We start from the raw sequence: 14,757 nt of genomic DNA on the forward strand, positions 1-14,757 counted from the left end.
ACACACAAGGGATTATATGAAAAAGTGGCCAGTGTCTTTGCATTATTATGTGTCTCCATTATGACAAGTCAGTATCTATTTATGAGATTTTAATTCCATGTTGTAACACCTAAGTAACAATTTCGTCTTTTGTAGTTCACTGATTCCAGTTGTGGCAGTTGTATTTGCTGCTATAGGTGCATTTATGATACAGTCATTTAACAAGTGTTCTATTTGAAAATCATGGTACAGACATACACGTTCACCTTTAGGTAGTTTTCATGGTTGTGCTTCCTGGGATCAGAGGGGAAGTTTTGCAGGCATCTGCTGTCTCAGTTGAAAACAATGAAGTTTGTCCCTGAAAATTCATGTCAGCTGATTGATTTTTTTGCCTGGGCAGTCTCTGCCAGGAGATAATAGGAAAGGCCTAGAGACATATATTCATTCCCTGAAAAATGTCTTATTTCTGTATATGTCTGAAAACATTTTTTGAACCTCATTTGTAGCCCATGCAGGGATAGGCAGCAGGTTCACTTATCCCCAGCATCACATAGCTACCTTTCTACTCTCCCATCACTTATCTCTGCCATCAGGTGTATAGAGCGAATTGTCTTTGTATGCCTTATTTTTTGGCACTTACAGAAGCCTAACGACTCTCCCCCATTCCATATTACAGCACTGGCAATCAGCAAACACTAGTGTTGTCATGTAGGAGGAAGAGAAGTAAGTCTCTTACTTCCCTAGACCCAGAATTATGAGGTATTTCTTTATGCTCACAATGGGGGATTGGATAGAATTATGATAAAGTCCCTTTGTTGTGAGGTAAGGTGGAATGTAATTTTTGTATTGCTTATAGGGCCTTATTTTACCTGAGAGTCCCCCCCAGGTTTATTTATCCATATATGTCAGTTTGCGTCAATCTATCACATGTCTGTGCACATCTGTTGTGAGGTAAGTTTTATGTAAATTTAATTCAGTAGTTCAATTTAAAAAGTTAAACTCATATATTGTATATAGTTGTGTTATACACAGAGTGATATATTTCAAGCATTTTTTTCTTTTAATTTGGTTATGACGTACAGCTAGTGAAAACCCAAAAATCCAGTATCTCAGAAAAGTAGAATATTACAAAAGACCAATAACAAATTATTTTTAATACAGAAATGTTGACTTACTGAAAAGTTCTTTCATGTATAGTATAGTATGCACTCAAAACGTGGTCTGGGCTCCTTTTGCATGAATTACTGCATCAATGCAGTGTGGCATGGAGGTAATCAACCTGTGGCACTGCTGAGTTGTTATTGAAGCCCAGGTTGCTCTGATAGTGGCCTTTCGGCTCGTCTGCACTGTTGGGTCTGGTGTCTCTCATCTTCCTCTTGCCAATACCCCACAGATTCTCTATGGGGTTTAGGTCAGGCGAGTTTGATGGCCAATCAAGTGATACCATGATCCTTAAACCAGGTATTGGTACTTTTTCATGCAGGTGCCAAGTCCTGCTGAAAAATGAAATCAGCATCTCCATAAAGCTGATCAGCAGAGGGAAGCATGAAGTGCTCTAGAATTTCTTGGTAGAGGGATGCGCTGACTTTGGACTTTATAAAACAGCGGTCCTCAACTCCGGTCCTCAGGGCCCACTAACAGGACAGATTTTAAGTATTACCTTGGGGAGATGCAGACTAGAGTACTGCAATCACTGAGCAGCAAATGATATCACCTGAGATGTATTTCAGTTATCTTGCAAACCTGGCCTGTTAGTGGGCACTGAGGGCCAGGGTTGAGGACCACTGCTATAAAACACAGTGGACAAACACCAGCAGATGATATGGCTCCCTAAATGAACACGGATTGTGGCAAATTTTGCAATTCATTTGGAAATCAAGGCCCGTGTCTGGAGGAAGAGTGGAGAGGCACAGAATCCAAGTTTCATCAGGTCTAGTGTGAAGTTTCCACAGTATGTGATGATTTGGGGAGCCATGTCATCTGCTGGTGTGGTCACACCGCATTGATACAGTAATTCATACAAAAGGGAGTTGAGTGAAAACTATACTGCATATGCATGGGCGTCCACAGGACTTTTTTTTAGGGGGGGGCATCATTCTAAGGTCACCCATGCTCTGCCCCATAGATCCCCTTTAGAGCAGGGTCCCCATAGATCCCCCTTTAGAGCAGGCCAGGGTCCCCCATAGATCCCCCTTTAGAGCAGGGTCCCAATGGATTCAGCTCTTAGAGCAGGGCAGGACATTTCCAGGGGGGGCACTTCTACTTCTCGACCAAGTATTTGATGCTTGGCTTTGAATGATCTAGAAGAACGGGGTCTTCCAGCCCTTCTGGCTAGGCAGACCATTATAAACCCTTTGTCCCTGTCAGGAGCTTTGAGCTCCGGGGGATCAGGGTAGATGTCCTACCCTTCAGGGGGTGGACAAAGCACACCCCTAAGTGCAATTTTTTGTGTGTTCACATGCACCTGTTTATGTTCACTTATGGGTTTTTCCTTTCAGCATTTACACCACCGTGGATTCAAAGAAAAAAAAAATAGTGAAGTATATGTACAGTGAAGATATTTTTCCAGTTTCCACTTTCTGCTATTTCTGTCTATGACCTGGACTGTTTATCAGCTATGCCTCTGCTTGCTACCTGAGCTGACCCTGGACTGCCTACTGATGATGTCTCTGCCTGTTGCTTGTTCCAACTATCATTTACATTTCTGCCTACCAGGTGAAGTGACCTGGACCTGTTAAATGACCATGCTTTTTGCATGTCTCCTGATCTGATCTTTTGCCCTGCCACTGTATTAGGAGGATTTAAGACAACACAGGGGTCTCACGTATGTGAAGGGCTCCAGAATAGTTTTTCAGAGTGGAGAAAACGAATTTGATGTCTTTCTCTGGGTTTTGTAATTCTCAGATTAGGGTCTGGAGACCCAGAGGCTTTGAAGAGATTTGTGTGGGAAGAAGCCCCTACCCCTATGCTCAGGTTTTATCTGAACAAGGCCCTGAGCCTGATAGTTCTGCCTGCTGCCATCTGACCCTGGCAATTTAATCAACCCTGCCTCTGCTTGCCACCTGAACTGGCCATGCCTCTGCCTGCTACCTGTACTGCCTGCTTATGGATCATCTTCTTGCCTAATGCCAGGACCAATACTTTGGCATGTCTCTTCCTGCTGCCTGGACAATTCATTCAGCTGTTGCTGAATGAATGTCTGGACCAATACTGTCTGGACCAATACTTTGTCTGTGCTGGCAATATCTCTTCCTGCTGCCTATACTGACTATGGACAGTATTCCTGCCTGCTGCCAGGACAACTCTTTTGCTGTCCCTGACCACATCCCTGCCTGGATCAATGCTCTCCTGTGTGGACAACTGCACTACTAAACCAGTAATCTTTTTTTTACCCTTTGCCAAGCAGAAAGTATTTTGGGGTGTAATTCTTGATATGTACATGCTATGTGGTAGAACCCTAAAGGTGCTACTTGGATGATGGGCCTCTAAATGTGGTCAGGCTGTGGAAAAGTCTCACATATGTGGTATCACCATACTCAGGAGAAGTAGCAGAATTTATTATAATTCTTGATATGTACATGCTATGTGTTAGAAATAGTTTAAAACTTAACAACTTTGTGTAACCAAATACGTATTCATTTTTTTCCTACATTCTCCAAAAACTTGTTTGAAAAATGACACGTTCAAAAGACTCATTATTACTCATAGAATATACATCAGTGTACACTCCAGGGCCTTCAAAAATGTGATAGGTAGTTAGAAAATAAGATGTGTAAATTATGCCTTTAGAACACCTGAGGATGCTACTTGGCTGTTGGGCCTCTGTATGTGTCCAAGCTGTGGAAAAGTCTCACACATGTGGTATTGCCATACTCAGGAGGAATAGCAGAATGTATTTTGGGGTGTATTTCTTAGTGTGTACATGCTGTGTTTAGAAATATCTTATAAATTAACAACTTTGTGTAAAAAAAATACGTTTTCATTTTCTTTCCACATTTTCCAAAAACTTGGAAAAAAATGACATGTTCAAAAGACAAAAGCTGTACATTGGGAAGACTAAGCACCAACTGCATATTCACATTGGTGAGTGCCTTAGCAGTATTAGAAACAAAAACAAACATGATCAAGGTCCCATAGCTCAGCACTTTGAGACCTTCCACAATTCTTGCCCTGATGGATGTAAGGTAAAAGGCTTCTTTGTGCTTTCCTTATCTGACCGGAGAGGTGACTTTGACACTGTCCAACTCCAGAAAGAGAAGGAATGGATTTTCCGATTAGGAACTTTAAAGCCAAAGAGACTGAACACCGAACTCAGTCTGCAGGTATTCCTTGACCCATGAGTTCCTCTATCTGCCGTAATCATCATCACCCACAGGATATATATTATATGACTCTTCCTCTTTATGGGGGATACTATATTAGGTCTGATGAACTTGTGTGAATTCCACTATTTGGAGCCTATCTATGTTTGGACCCCTATACACATATAACTGTATGTGTGTGCAAGTTTAAGTGCTTTCCTATTGCGGGTACTTCTTCCTTCTTCAAATTAATGGAGTGCTTGGCTGGGCATAACACGCACTTAGGTTTTTGCTATTATATCATTTGATTTTTAAATTTCATATACCTGCCACAAATATTTTTGCTACCATAGACTTTCATGATGCTGTTTAAGACTGTGGCTAAGTGAAAGGTAAATTTCCTGGATGACTAACCCAGCCCCTTTAAAAGCCTTAGACATGATAGCCACAGTGTCCTGAAGAAGCTCACATGATTGGGTGAGAGAAATGCATTGACGTCACCATGTCATGTGACCCGCCCCACGTGACCACTCCATATGGCTTTACTAATTACCATCTCCAGCCCAACACTGGCTGTCATAACTCGGCAGCGTAAATCCATCCTATGGGGAGATTACTGAGCCGGCCAGCACTACTGCAGCAGCATTGAAGGGGGACTTAGCAGACACTGGATCGAGGATATAAGGAGCAGAAATGTGTAATGTATGCATTTAGAATGCCTGAAGGTGCTACTTGGATGTTAGGTCTCTGTATGTGGCCAGGCTGTGCAAAAGTCTCACACATGTGGTACCGCTATACTCAGGAGGAGTAGCAGAATATATTTTGGGGTGTAATTGCAAGTATGCCTATGCCATGTGTGAGAAATAACTTTTTGTAAAATTTTATGAAAAAATTATGTATTTTTATTTTCCAAATATTTGTGGAAAACAAATTGCAACATCAAAAAACTCAAATTGCAACATCAAAAAAACTCAAATTATCCAATTATCATACACTTATCAGGATTTTTTTTATTATTGTATGTTTATTAGGATTTTCCAGAGTTGTACAAAGGAATACATAGGATATTGAAGTATAGAACAAGATGCCATGAGTATATCACATTAAGTAACAGGAGATTAAATCATTTCAATAAAACATGGAAACAGGATAAGCCAAAGGTAATATAAAGGTGGCTACCAAGGGAGTAGGCACTGAAAGCATAAATGACACATAGAACCTATTATAGTTTGATAAGTATGTCCACAATAAGGCTTCTCAGTATAATAACATCAAAACAAAAAACATGACTTTAAAGGTAAAAGAACTTGGGGAGGGGGGACGGGGAGTACACCATGGTAAATAAATGGAAGAAAAGAGAAAAAAGGAGACTTGGGTAATTAAATATTGCAGAATATGAGGTAATTAGTCAGGGCTTGGGATAATGATTCCAGGTAAAGCTCAGAGTTATCCCCCAAATTTTTTTTATGTTTTTTAATAATTTTAATTAGGTTATTGTGATACAAACAGAAAATGCAAAACCAGTGTAACGTACAGTGGTTGAGAAGCAAGCAAACAGAGACAAAAAAAAAAAAACGGAAACAAAATCAAAATAGAACATCTTTAAAGTGCAGTGCATTTTTATCTCATGTGGAAAAGCATAAGCCTCAAGGAGCAGTGGGCAACCAAAACCCAGCCGGATTCCCTAGGGCCCACTCTGTTGTGCAGTTATACTGATCAAGAAAAAGGAGAAAGAAAACAATTCAAGCGAGCTTACCCATTACATTAGGCCAAACATTCTATCTTCTATCAAAGGCATTGCAGGTACCTTGATTAATCGGCAACAGTCGTTCAAAGACAAAGTTGCATTGTATTGCGTTCTTGACATCAGTCACATTAGGAAACTGTTGGGAGCCCCAGTTTCTGAGTATGTTGTTTCGTGCAGCCAATAAAATGTGGCATACTACCTGTCTCATGCTGTGTGGATAACGGTCAATGCCAAGGTTTAGGAGTGCTAAGCCCACAGAGGGGGGTTCAGGACACCCGTGATTGAAGAGATCAAGTGGAAAATTTTGTTCCAAAAGCTAGTCAGATTGGGGCACCCCCACATTATATGTGAAAGCGTGCCAATCTGCCCACATTGTCGCCAGCATGTAGCGGGATGTTGCGAGGAAAACTTTGATAGTTTGTAAGGTGTGTAATGCCATTTATGCAGCATCTTAATCATCATCTCCCAATGGTCCATGCATTTGGAGAAAAGGTAGTAGGAGCGGATTGCAAGTCGCCAGGCTGCCAAGGTGTATGTTGTGTTAAGTTCCTTTTCCCATTTTTGAATGGGTGGGGATTTGAAAGGCGTGGTTTTGTATTGCAAAACATTATAGAATAGTGATATACCCCCTTTTGTGGGAATTTGGTTTGTCAAGAATTTACATGTTGTCGGTGGGACATGTAGCGAAGGTAGTGGGTGTTTAATGAGGAATTGAGATATATGGTAGCAGAGGAAGTGTAGTGTTGGAGCAAGAGAGAATCCATCTCTCATATCTGCCCACTTGCGGGGTTTACCCGAGTGGAAGAAGTCCTGCACGTAGTGGATATTATGTGTTGAAGGGGTTTAGTGTACTGGAAAGGTATCCTGGTAGCTAGGGCTTGTATTGGGATAGGGGGGAGTTCAGGAGGAGGTTCATTAGAGGAGTTATGGAGGAGATGGTGCCATGCCAATATTGAGGCAGTCATGGGTGGGGACAGAGACGTGGGGTCTCTGGGTCCCCACATATCAATGAGCAGGAGAGACGTCAAATCCTGGGCATCAGTTGCCGCAGATTCGATGTCAGTCCAGCATGGTCGGTTGTCTTTGTGAAACCAATGTTGCAGTTGGTCAAGGATAGCTGCATGTCTGTAGTCATTGAGATCCACTAAGCCCATGCCACCAACTGATTTGTGCAGGGTAAGGTGTTTACGGGCGCATCTAGGTTTTTTGTGCTGCCATATAAACCCAGCTAGGGCCTTCATCAGGGATTTAATAAAGCGTGTTGGAAGTGGAATAGGGAGGACTCTAAAGTAGTAAAATATTTGCGGGAGAATAGACATTGTGTATGCTGCCAGTCTTCCCACCAATGAGAGCTCAGTTTTGGCTAAGTTATGTAATTGGGTTTGTATGTTTTGGATTAGGGAATCATAGTTTGCGTTTGCCAGGGACTTACAGGTTGATGTGAGAGTGATACTCAAGTAAGGGATACCGTCTTTTGACCAGGAGAAGGGTAAGGCTGCTTGCAATGCAGTCTTGGTGTTGGGTGGAACCCCTAAGTCAAGGATAAGGGATTTCAAATAGTTCACTTTATAGTATGAAATTGCGCTAAAGGTGTTCAGGATATGTAGCACCTGGGGCAAAGATTGCTTTGGGTTGGTCAGGAGGAGGATTACATTGTCAGCAAAAAGATTGATGACATGGGGTTCAGCTCGAAACTGAAAACCGTAACGAGGGGGTGTCGACGGATCATTTCTGCAAGTGGTTGAATCATCAGATTGAAAATAGTGGGTGACAGTGGGCAGCCCTGGTGGGTACCGTTTGATATTTGAAGGGGTTTGGAGAGGAGTCCCGATGTATACACCTGGGCAGACGGGCATGAGTACAGAGCCATGATCGCAGAATTAATACCACCTCGGAACCCAAAGCGGTCCAAGACCTCAGACATGTAGTGCAATTCCACTCTATCAAACGCCTTCTCTGCGTCGATAGACAACTTTCAAGATCCGTCGCGTCGCATCCGAGGGCTGCCTGCCTTTTACAAATCCCATCTGGTGATTTTTTATGAGGGGAGGATAGTGGATAGTCTAAATGTCAAAAGCTTGGCATATATCTTTATGTCTGAATTAAGGAGGGATATAGGCCTGAAGTTGGCCTGCGTAATTGGATCTTTCCCCGGTTTGGGGAGTGTGACCACGTATGCTGTGAACTTTTCCTTGGGAAAGGCAGAGGAGGCAGCTGCTCAGTTGAATACGAGGGATAGTTGAGGAAGCATTTAGTGAATACCTTATAGTACACATTTAGTAACCCATCAGGTTCTGGTGACTTGCCATTCGGAAGATACGCTATGATTTTTTCTACCTCTTGGTCAGTAATAGGGGAGTTTAGAGTCAGCAACTGGGATTCCGACAATGCCAGAAGATTGATGTGATCAAAAAAGTTGAGGATTTGATCCTCAGTGGGCTGGGTGGTTTGCGCGTCATATTTCAGATTGTAAAGGCCCCGTAATAATCGGTCTGCAATGTCTTGGGGATTAAACAACTTATGGTTGGAGGTGGGGTGTACAAGGTACGCAATTTTGGTTTTGGGTCTAGCTGATTTCAACCTGTTTGCCAGTTATTTACCAGCATGATTCGCATTGGCATATGAATGTAATTTCAGCCGTCTGAGGTGGATATCGTCCTTCTGCATCAGAAGAAGACAGAGGTCCTCCCTGAGTTTTTGCAGGGCAGCCGATAGCACTGAGGACGACGCCTCTTTGTTATTGCATTCTGTGTCATGTATTTCACCTAAGAGAGAGTCAAGGCGTGCATCATAGTGTCTCTTCAGTCTGGCCCCTTGCTGAATCAGAACCCCTCTAACAAAAGCCTTATGGGCATTCCATAGCATAAAAGCATCAGGAACTGAGGGAGCATTCATTTAAAAAAAATCAGTAAGTTGGTCACATATACGCTTGGTACATTCAGAGTCCTGGAGAAATCTTATGTTGCAGCTCCAGACAGGGCAAGAGGCTTTCGCCCCCTCCTCTATTGTGACTGAAATGGCCGCATGATCCGACCATGTTATATCGAAAATCTGGGATCCTGAGATCCTTTGTAGCAACCATTATTCTGACAGGAACAAGTCTATATGAGAGTATGATCAGTGTCTAGGAGAGAAATAAGTGTAGTCTCTTTCGTTGGAATGCTGACACCTCCACACGTCGTATAGGTCTTCCTTAACAATCATCCTATTCAAGCGTGGCCTCCCCTGGAGCTTCCTTTAGAGGAGTCTATGATTGGATCTGCCACTAGGTTGAAGTCCCCGCAGATTAGAACCTGTCCGTACTTAATCTGTCCTACCTTTTTGAACAGTTTGTTCAAGAAGCGGGGTTGATGTGTATTCAGGGCATATAGTACTGCTAATGTATAGGGCCTGGAGTTGATATCACACTTCAGTATGATGTAGCGGCCATTACTGTCCATAAAGGATTCCTTAAGTTGAAAGTTTTCAGTGTTCCTCATGGCTACAAGAATCCCCTTAGCTTTCCTGTCAGAACATGAAAGGAATATATGGGTAAATTGAGGATGTGAGCATTTGGGAACTTTGGAAGTCTCAAAGTGCGTTTCTTGCACACATAAGATGTCCGCATTGTGTTTGAGGGCTTCCTTCCACATCGAGTGCCTTTTCACAGGGTGGTTTAACCCTTTGGCGTTAAGTGATAAGTATTTAATGGTCATAGCAGGAGAATACTTCAGGAGCGTGCAAAAAAAACGTAGCAACTTACGAAACCATAGGGGATGAAGAACTGGTAAGCTCAGAGATGCAGCATCCCAAAAGACAGCGTTCGGACAAACCGTTGAGGCATATAATCCGGTGGACATGTGAAGATACATGGCAGGCTTCTTGTGACATCATGATGAAACCTGAAATACAAACAAAAACCAAAAAGAAAAAAAGGAAGTAAAAAAGAGAACTGCAAGCGGTTCTGGGAACATTAGAAATGTCCTTATGGTCTTAGGGTATAGTGGTGTATCCACTAGGGACCCGCCAAAGTGAGATAAGGAAGTGTGGGTGTTATTTAAGAGCCAGCTGCAGATTTCTTCTTATGCAAGGAGTGCTTTCTGGTTACCACATGCTAATCATGCTGAGGGAGATGCTGTTGGTGTTGGTGAGCAGGTTGTGGGGATTTCTCAGGGATGATGTCCTACTTACGCAGCAGGGAGATCCCTTCCTCCAGGGTAGAAACTAGTATGTTAGTACCATTATGTGATATAGATAGCATTGCAGGGTATTTCCAAGGCAAGGCCTTAGCGATGGTGGCTAGATTTCTCCGGTGCTGAAGGGTATGCCTGGACAGGTAGAATTTGAACTGATGCATAAGCTGGAGGACGTTGGTCCGGTTTGTGGAAGCATTCCAAAAGGGCTTCTTTCATTTTATAGTAATGTACTCACAATAAGACATCCCTGGGTATATATTCCGCTAAGAAAGATGGCTTAGGGACTCTGTGGATCCTATCCACAGTAAGCTCCAGGTCAGATAAGGTAGGTATTATTGCAAGAAACATATCTTTAGCGTACTGGGGAAGTTGGGGCGGAGTGACTGTCTCTGGAACACCCCAAAGCTTCAGGTTGTTTCTGTGCGAGCGGTCCTCTAAGTCCACCAGCTTATCTTTTATCCACAGAATCTATTCATTTTGTGCGTCATGGGCATCCACTAATGAGTTGTATGAATTGGAATAGTCGCCCATGGCCTGTTCCATCTGATCTACCCTGACTTCTAATGCATGCACTTCCTTGCGGCACTGTGTGACTGTGGCAAGCATATCATGCTGCAGGGATTCCCTGGGGGACATCAGCATGTCCTTGAATAGAATGTCTGATACAGGTTGATCGGTAGTGGGGAACCCTGCTATGGGATCAGGAGATTCCCTGTTGGTGGGCTGTTGTGACAAGGCCCCACTCACCTCCATGTCCAGATTCCAGGTTTCTCATTTGTTTGAGCCCGTTCTAGGACGGGACTTTACAGGACTCCTTGTTGATGGAGTAGAGGCTGTAGATGAGGAACCACTGCCCTGGATGGAGCTGGATGGCTACAGATTGCCAGATGCCCCCGGTGACATATAGGCCGCATGACTTCCTGCCGTGCACGGGCCACCGCCATATTGGTGGAGACGCTGGGGCACAGAGGGGAAGAAGATGGTCAGCTTGCGAGGCTGAACCGGCGGCTCCTTCTTCCTTCGCGGCATGTCCGGTGAGTGCTCCCCGCTGCAGATGATCCGTCTATCGCGGTTGCAGAGGCTGTTGTGCAGGCTGTGTCCTCGCGGCCCGGTGGAGCTCCATGCTTAAGCAGCCATCACGGAGCTTGGACGCCACGCCCCCTAGTCCCAAATTTTTGAACATTGGGGCAAGGAATCATGTACCACTGCCGCGAGATGTTCTATTCTACATATATGACTTATAGCCTGTATCAGGATTTTTTTTACCAAAGGCATGTAGCAGAATACATTCTGGCCTAAATTTATGATGAAATTTGGTTTTATTGGATTTTTAAAAGCAGAAAGTAGAAAATATTATTTTTTCAAAATTTTAGCTCTTTTTTCACTTATATTGTAAAAAATAAAAAAAAACCCAGTGGTGAATAAATACCACCAAAAGAAATCTATTTTTGTGTGAAAAAAATTATAAAAATGTAATTTGGGTAGAATGTAGCATGCCTGAGTAATTGTCATTCAAAGTGTGTGAGCACTGAAAACTGAAAATTGGTCTGGGCAGGAAGGGGGTAAAAGTGCACAGTATTGAGGTGGTTTAAGTGTCACTTCATGCACATCATAAAAAACCATCAATAAATTCTGTATGACATGCTGTTCATACTCACTCAGTCACTATAAAATTTGTTTTCTGTATTCTGGAAAAAACCTGGTTAATCCTACGGTTCTCTATCTCCCCCTTCTGTCCAAGTCCTCAATGCAGCTGGGGATTTTGCAGAGCAGTGTTGACAGCTCTTAACATGCTTTGTTTTCAGTGAGTTTCTAGGCTAAGTATTTCTTCCCTATCACATCCGCGCACTAGTAAATGACAGCCGCTCCCTCCTACCTCCTCTATGCCCACTAACCAGCTAAACACAATGGGGGCAGGGTATTACATGTGGATTGATGGAGGCTTCACTTTCCTCTTATTCGAAGATACAGGCTGGAGGGGCGTGGCACAGCCTGTGACTGGCAGATATCTGCCCTCATGGTATTGACAAAAAATAACAACGATTTTATTTCAAAAATATATTTGTATACCAATTTAAAATAGTTTATTGGTTTTAATTATTTTTATGTACTCTATATTCCAAAGGTGATTTTTCTATTATTTGAACATGTGTCCAGCAGCAGAGGACTAGACCCTCCTACTGTAGACAGGCTAGGAAAGATCTTGGTCTTATGACAGCTGTATATTGATTAGGTACTTAGATGTTTTTTTTTTTTTATTAAATTATTATAGCACCATCATCCATATACAGAACTAGAAGGGGAGACGTAACCTTAACAGTGTGTGTTTAGTATCACCTAAAAAAAGGTTGCTATGTTATTCACTTATTGAACATGTTCTGTCACTTCATGTTTTATAATAGTCTAATCTAAAACAATATAGAATCTGTTTAGAAATGCTGCATTTGAAATGTTTTTGAATAGCAATGGTTTTAACATTTATAACTGTTTACTCATTTGATGACTGGTACTCAGTACATTTATCACAAGTGTGTGCTCCAAGGGCTGAATGGTTGAACTTTAACCAGCATTCTCTGCACCATGTCAAATTTTTGTAATGTTATTCCTTGCATACTGTCTTGTCAACTAATGTTTTATAGCTGCCAACAACCTGCCCAATGCATGACCCTTTTGCACATTTAATGATCTGAAAAAAACACCTCTCCACATTACGAAATTGATAAACAAAATTTGTGTTCTAAGATTTGATTAACCCAACTTGAATTATTTGTATCTTGTTACTGTTATTAGTGTTCCTAGCAATTATGAGAATACTAATTTCTTAGACCCGTGCTCCTAAAATACTACTGATAATAATGAATTAGGTATCTAACAAATTCTGTGACCCCCCCCCCCCCCCAACCCACAGGTTTGTCTTTGCTGTTTGTTCACAACTATGTTTTAGAAGGGTTTTTGTTGAATGCTATCTAGGCTTACATTGTGATAACAAAGCTCTGTGTATGAAATCTCATTTTAACATAAAGGAGAAAAGTCTGTAGATTTGTTTCAGACACTAGTTGAGAAATATCTTGTATAACTATGCGAATAGATTACATTACGCCCTTTGTAAATCCTGCTGATGATAGTCTTATTAAACAAGAGAGAAAACTTTATAGAAAAAAAAAAATTCAAATTATGTATGGTGATAAAGCAAGTGGACAGAGGGGAAGTCTTGAAATCCTTTACTCCAGTGATCATCATATTGAGGCTATCAGATAACTTTTGGATGTCTCTGTATATGAGGTGTTAGATCCTAATCTCACCCAGGTGTATTAATGGGTTTTGGTGTTAGAAAGGTATAAAATCTGGGATCATTTTCAGGCCTTAGACTAAAAACTATGGCTCAAATATATCTAGAGATCACAAGGTATATCTAAAATCTTGAATATGTACATTTTTGGTTCTCTTTTTGAATAGCAGGTAAAACTTTTAACTTTAAATTGTATCAACATTTGCTGATCCAATGTTAAAAGAAATTCACTGTTTACAGACCTCATTAGAGAAGCAACTCTTTCTTCATCAGGCAGCTCAATTGAATGTTTTATTCACACAAAGGGGGCTACAAGGTTTTGCTGCATATTTTGCTAACCTATTATTGTCTGAGAATCCTTTGTCAAGTCCTGAATAAAAACAAAAATGAAATAAAAACAACCCCCAACCATTATAGTTTACCTTTATTATCTGTTAATGTCAACTTAGGCCACAAGGTAGATAATTATCTCCAGCATTTAGTTACATCTTTGCCTAGCTACACCAAGAAACATTATGAATCTTTTTTTTTTATATATTGCTCAAGTTTCATTTTTTCATCTACCCTTCATTGTTGATGATAATAATAACTATACATACACACACACACACACTTCTATTTTCACTCTTTCATTCATTTTCCTGTCTCTCCTGCCCTATTAAAAAAAATCCATGCAAAACAGTTTTTCTTTCATGAAGCAATATGGAAGCTTACATGGTTTATACCAAAATCTGAGCAAAGTTTGTAAAGGTACATCTTTAATGCACTATGGGTTATTACTTTTCTGATCTTCATTTTTGGTGTATTCTCACAAAAGCTCAGTACCTTAGGGTCACAAAACATATACATTCTATTTCCTTTTATATTTTACCCATAAAAATACATAACCTGTTAGCAGTAATGTTTTCTAACTTATTACATATGTTCCATGTCAAATCCAGTCTGTGTGTTATATATCCCATATGTTAAAGCTTGAAGCTAGAGAACATTTATTACATCACCAGTAAGAAAAATACACCGCTGGATAGACATTGTTACATTTTACAGTATATGGTGATGAAAATGTTACAAACAGAGGGGGCTGAAAAAAAAAATAATACCAAAGTGAAAAGACAAGAAACTTATTGGATATTTATGCTTAACACGTGAGAACCCTTTGGTCTGAGAAGCATTTTTTTTTAAACATAGAAAGAGATGTTACCTATATCTACCATATCTTTGGTTTAATGTTAACATATTTGATATTGTATAAAAATTATACTTGAG

This window comes from Pelophylax lessonae, assembly GCF_965119305.1.
Source record: "Pelophylax lessonae genome assembly, chromosome: 4".
NCBI classification, from domain to species: Eukaryota; Metazoa; Chordata; class Amphibia; order Anura; family Ranidae; genus Pelophylax; species Pelophylax lessonae.